This window comes from Solanum dulcamara, chromosome 6, assembly GCF_947179165.1.
Source record: "Solanum dulcamara chromosome 6, daSolDulc1.2, whole genome shotgun sequence".
In the NCBI taxonomy this organism is placed as follows: Eukaryota; Viridiplantae; Streptophyta; class Magnoliopsida; order Solanales; family Solanaceae; genus Solanum; species Solanum dulcamara.
Window position 1 is genome coordinate 42,277,057 of NC_077242.1, and position 5,994 is coordinate 42,283,050.

The window sequence follows — 5,994 nt, forward strand, 5'->3', positions numbered from 1 at the left end:
CACGTTTGGGTTTATTAGTCATGTTTTACTAACACCAAACCAACCAATTAGCGACCTACACTGTCTTGTATACAAAGTCTCGTACGGGGCAACCTGGATACTGGAATGATAGTTATTATCGTAAGTACTTTTGACAGATGGTAGGCAATTTTCTGTGTTACCTTTGGGGTCAAATGTATAGGCCCACAACATATCATCTACCGTGTAGCTACCAAGCTTAGTCTATCCATCAGTCTGAGGGTAAAATGGTGTACGAAGACCTATCTGTCTTCCCAATCTCTTCGCGGATTGATCTTTGGTAGTTAACTGTAACTTGGGCTCCTTTGTCTAGGACAATAGCTATGGGGACTCCATAAGGTCATACCACCCTCTTAACCTATAATTTTACATAATCTCGACTGGACAGGTAGTCCTTGATTGAAGAAACATGGGCTGATATTGCTAATCTGCGGATAACATTCCATATAGAATTATGTGTCTAGGGAGTGCAAAGTGAGTCTTGTAGCCAAGGTCATATTGTGGAATATTCGACCTCATATATTACTTCTTGCCTTCTTTGGATGATATCAACTGGTACCCTCGCCTTTTGGGTTTCTCTTTTTGCCCATCAGAGTTGGCTACCAAGTTGTGCGGAAGTCCCCTCACACAATGACCTGTATAGCCATTCCGTGGTTTGCCTTATCATTAACTACTATTTTGTTGAAGAATTGTGGCATACAAGTTCGCCATTTGTTAGTAATCGGCTAATCATACTTATTTTTCTTAAGCTCTTTTACAATTCCCTTATCGTAACTTATAACCTCTAGGTACATAATCTCGTGTTATTGCTTCACGCTAGTTCAGATTCTCCCATCTCATGCGATCATAACATCACTAACGCACCACATCCCACCAGAATTCTGAAGTTAAATATGCTTGGGCGAGAGTAGTACTAGGATGGGTGACCTCCCTGGAAAGTCCTCGTATCACGTTCCATTGCCATCCTTGCAATAATGTGTGAAGGCACTATCTTAGCTCAAGATTTACCTTAGCGTTTTCCCGCTAGTCTTCATGTTTTGCCTTGCCCTATCTTCTTCTCTCTTATAACTGGTGTCGGGGTAGATCTTTAATTCAACCATGAATGTGTCCTTTTTCGACATTTGATTTAACTTTTCTTCGTATTCCTCTGTAACGTCTCCAAAATATCATAACTCATTTTCATCATGTACTCCTCCACTTGGTCTTATTCTGTATATAACTATTCGTAGGTTGCACAACTACTCTTATACCACTAGTATGAGGTAAACATAGTCTTTTCATCTCTCGGCCCATCTTGCTTTACATATCGACTTCACACTAGGACTTTCTCATGCTATTTTATCCTACTTCTTTCTTTTTTTCCTTTACATACTCCTTGGTCTCCTCATTACCTACCGTAGCATATTTTCTATTCTCCTTGCTATATGTACGTCCCGATATCAGCAACCAATGATGTTGTTGCCATATCTTAATCTTTACTCAAACACGGCCCTACTCCCCTTTTCGCGGACCTTAGTTTGCTCAGTCCTACTCACTTAATGTATTCACCCCTTTTTGTAGGCATCCATGATTCTTCGCACGGTCTCAGAAACTGCGGCTTCTATCTATTTATTGTTGGCGTTGAACTCTTGCTAACTCGTGCCAGTATGGGATCTCATGTGAAATTTAAGCGGTCCCGTCAACATGTGACAGTGCCAGTTGATTTCCTCTCACGCTTGTATTTATCTTATCCACTTCCCCCCTTTAGGTTGTACCCATGTCATCCTCTATTTATTTTCAACTATTCATACGCATATGATTCTGTTCCAACATATTTGACATACTACACCATGTCTACACCTTCTGTTAACTCATCTATACTTTAGGTTTCCCCTGTAAGAAACCTTAATATAACCATGGGGTGCTCAGAATTCTCAATAACTGGTACCCAATCTAGTCCAAGTACTAGTACTTGAGTCAAATAACTAATGTAATAGTTTAGCTAAAGCCACATTTCATTCATCTCAATCAGTACGTTACTAGTGCTTATAATCGTGTCTGATTCTCTATTCGGGGGCACTTATACTCTGATGACACATGTTTCATGTTTTGTTATCACGTCTTTTTTTCCAAAGGACACCACTTGTTCCTTTAATAATTTCACAATGCCCCAATTGTTTTGCAATTTTCCATTCCCTAGCCTCGAGGGATACCACTATTTCCAAAGTGGAGGTACATATACACAATACCCCTTTTCTGGTTCATGAGCTTTCATCCTTATCGTGTACCCGATGCTAATTCTTAATCTTACTCACAATCACATTTTTTAGTTACTTCTTTACTAGGCTCTACGTACTTCCATGATGATCCTCATTATATTCACACTATATTCTGCTTAAGGTCAATCCCGGAGGGTAATATTTCTTAACTTTTATTCACGATCCTTACTCTGGGCTAATTCCACCTGGTGGAGCAAGCGTACTTAACCCCTTATCCTTCCTCGTCATTCTCATCCTTAATACCTCGCACGCTGTCTTAAGACATTCATATCCATCACCATTCTTTTCACTATATCAGTATTGACCTTCTACTTGCCATCCATATCGCACTTAACTTATTTTCTAAAGTCAGTTGTATTCCTAGTTTAGTCAGATTTTATCGTTACCATGGATACGATCACTCAAGATATATTACAACATTATATCTCATTCTCTTTCTATTTCCAAAAACATTTAGGCAGAGTTTCCTCTATATTCCTTACTATCCCAAACTTGCACTCAGAAAATACCAGCAATGCCTCACAGGGCCAATATATATATATATTCATATCATAGCCTCACACGGTGCCCAATATCAACAAAACTATAAAATGATGGACTTACCTCATATGTCCAACTCGAACTGCATCCATTACACTTTCCTGTCTACTTTTCCTTTCAATTTTCAACTTTACATTTCAATCATATTTCAATCTTCTTACCTTACCCAACATGCCTCTTTCGCATCATTACTTACCTGTATACTATGTAGCTTCCAATATCATCTGTCACTTTCTTCTGTTAATGTCGTTCTTCTACTGAAACCAAAGGTTACAAAAAAAAGGAATTTCATTTCCTATGGATGGGCTCTACTGCACGATCTCAGACAAAAAAAAAGATAACATCCTAAATGTCCTGTAGCCTCCTGTTTATAGATGTGTTACACCACACACTAATAAACAAGACTCTACTAGACACGGTCTGTAGATATTCCGAGGACCAAACCGCTTTGATACCACTTTTGTCATGACCCAACCCCATAGGCCATGATGGGTGCCCGAACTGGGCACTCACGTATATCCATGCTATCTGTAAGTAAATTTGACCCCTGTTTAAGTTATAGCACATCAACAGGAAGGATAACATATAAGCTGGCGAGGCTTATCATAGGCACCACGGTACATATATCCATATACAACCCATAAACAACCCACATACATGTCAACAAACCTCTAAGAGTAAGAATAGTAACATAAGGTGGGACAGTGCCCCTACCGTACCCGTGAAAAATAAATATATACATCGAAGGTTAATACCAAAACTAGGCTCCAGCACAATAGAGTGCTTCTGAACTGCTGAGTGGAACTCCTTCGCTGACAGATCCCCAAAGTGTTTATTTGTATCGGCAGGCATGAACGCAGCCCCTCGAAGAAAGGGGGGTCAGTATGACATATGTACTAAGTATGTAAAGCATAGACATAATAAGGAGATTACAGTTGGCGTAGGGATGCAGGGTGCCAGTATAACATTTAACCATTTATCGTACTCGCATCGTATAAAAGAAAGTCATATATATTACCATCATGTACTGTTCCCAGCCCATTAGGGGACTCGGTGTACTATCTATATTATTCTGTCATCATAAGCACATACATATTATTAGCATTGTGGAACATACAGCCCGATCCATGTATATAGTAAATACATACCGAGGAACGTACATATTATATAATAATGCCAAGGAATGTGCGGTCCGATCCACATATCATATAGTAATGCCAAAGAATGTTCGGCCCAATCCACGTATCATATAGTAATATCGAGGAACATTCAATCTGATCATATAGTACCCGTCCCTTTATGAAACTCGGTGTCATCATATCATTATATACCATACCCGGCCTTTTATGGGACTCGGTGTCATCATATCATCATATACCGTACCCAGCCCTTTATGGGACTCGGTGTCATAATCATCATATACCGTACTCGGCCCTTTATGGGACTCGGTGTCAGATGTATTATAGTATACACAAATCAAGTATGGAGTAACCATATATAATCTAAATCATTATCAGAGACTCGACAATATAAGAAGAATAAGCTATCGTCTGAGGACCAGAATAGTAGTGTAGCCATCTCGAGTGCCTTCTAAATGCCATTGAGACCTATATCACTTAGGATCTCAAGGACCCTAGACATGTACTAAAGTAACACTAACAATTCATAGAATTAGGGATACCCATCGTCACATAGTCGTTAGGACTAGGAGCTTATGCATCCGATATTTCTCAACCTATGGAGTTCAAGGAATGTAGTTCAACTTACTACGGATTACATTTAGGACTTAAAAGTCGAGTTACCCCAGAGCTCTTATCATATTTTACTTATAATTAGGACATGCCAAAGGAAGAGAAGGAATAATTTTTACCTAGTCTCTACTTTTTCTCCAGGAGTCATCATTTACATATATCGTACCTGGCCCGTCATGAGCTCGGTATCATAACCTTATTATTGCATTACCTTACCATCACAACACAAAAATTATGTCAAAGACGTATCAAGAGGAAAGAAGGGTAGCTCTGTGTACTTATGCCACAACATACCAAGAGAAAGGAGATAACTTCACATACTTACTACTCTCCATCATATAGAAGCCTTGAGAGGCAATAAGTCAACTAGTATAGGAAGTCTACCATCAAGAAGTTAATAAGACTTATTATTCATACTTGGGGTTCTATGAAAGGAATTATCCCCATATTTCGTATATCAATCACTTAAGGCTAATACATGCCAAAAGAAAAGAAAGGGTAAGCTTCTCATACCTCTTACGGATTACTCTTACACGTTCGCCTCGTCATCTCTTGAACCTATTTAACATGAAAGTAATACTAAGGTTAATGACCTTTCACTTTCAAATTTCCAACTCTACACCCAAGAACTCATAGCAGTGATTTCCTTATCCATTACCCTCGACTAGTTTGTTACTAGTTCCGAATCTACCAAAAATCGGGCAACATCTCCCCTATAACTTCAACATCCCCAAGATTTCAAATCGGCTCCAATATAAACAACCATAAATCCAACAACAACCAGCAGAATATTTAAAAGTAAATCACTTCAACCTTACACAATACAAGCTCCAAACAACTAGCTCCAAACTACGATACGAAAATAGAGTTTTTTAATTTTTTTTCACAAAATCTTTAACCATACCAAATGGAGAGTCTTGTGTCTGCAAGAAAAAGCACCCACAACCTTTTTAAAACAATTTAAATCCTTTCAACATGCAACCCAACTAGCTGTACGCGCAGCACCACAACGACAACCCACTACTTGACTTCGATTTAGCTATAACCACTTCAATTTATTTTGGTTCTAACGTCAAGCATCCTTCTGAATTTTTTCCACTTCCAACTTTATTTAAGATATTTAATATACTTCATATAAACATCATAAACTCTAATTTGAAAGGGAATCCCTTACTTTGCCCGAAACTCATCAACCTCGTCGAAACTTACCTCGGAAGTTCCTTTAGAGTGCATAAAATTCTGTGGCTGTTTGATAACGTTTTGGGGTACTCCAAACCATAAATTTTCATTAATAACACCTTCATAAAATTATGGTACACTCTAGATAATTAATTCATGGAGCAAAATCGAAGAACTCACATTTTTTCCCCAAAACCATATCGCTCTCTCTCTCTCTCTATCTTCAAGTTTTCTCTTCTCTTCTTTTC

At 38.6% G+C, this 5,994-nt stretch overlaps 1 pseudogene; it reads left to right on the forward strand.

Annotated features, from left to right (window-relative positions):
• The first annotated feature begins 854 nt into the window (after window positions 1-854).
• LOC129893547 (5S ribosomal RNA) lies at window positions 855-974 on the forward strand (annotated as a pseudogene).
• Window positions 975-5,994: the final 5,020 nt, after the last annotated feature.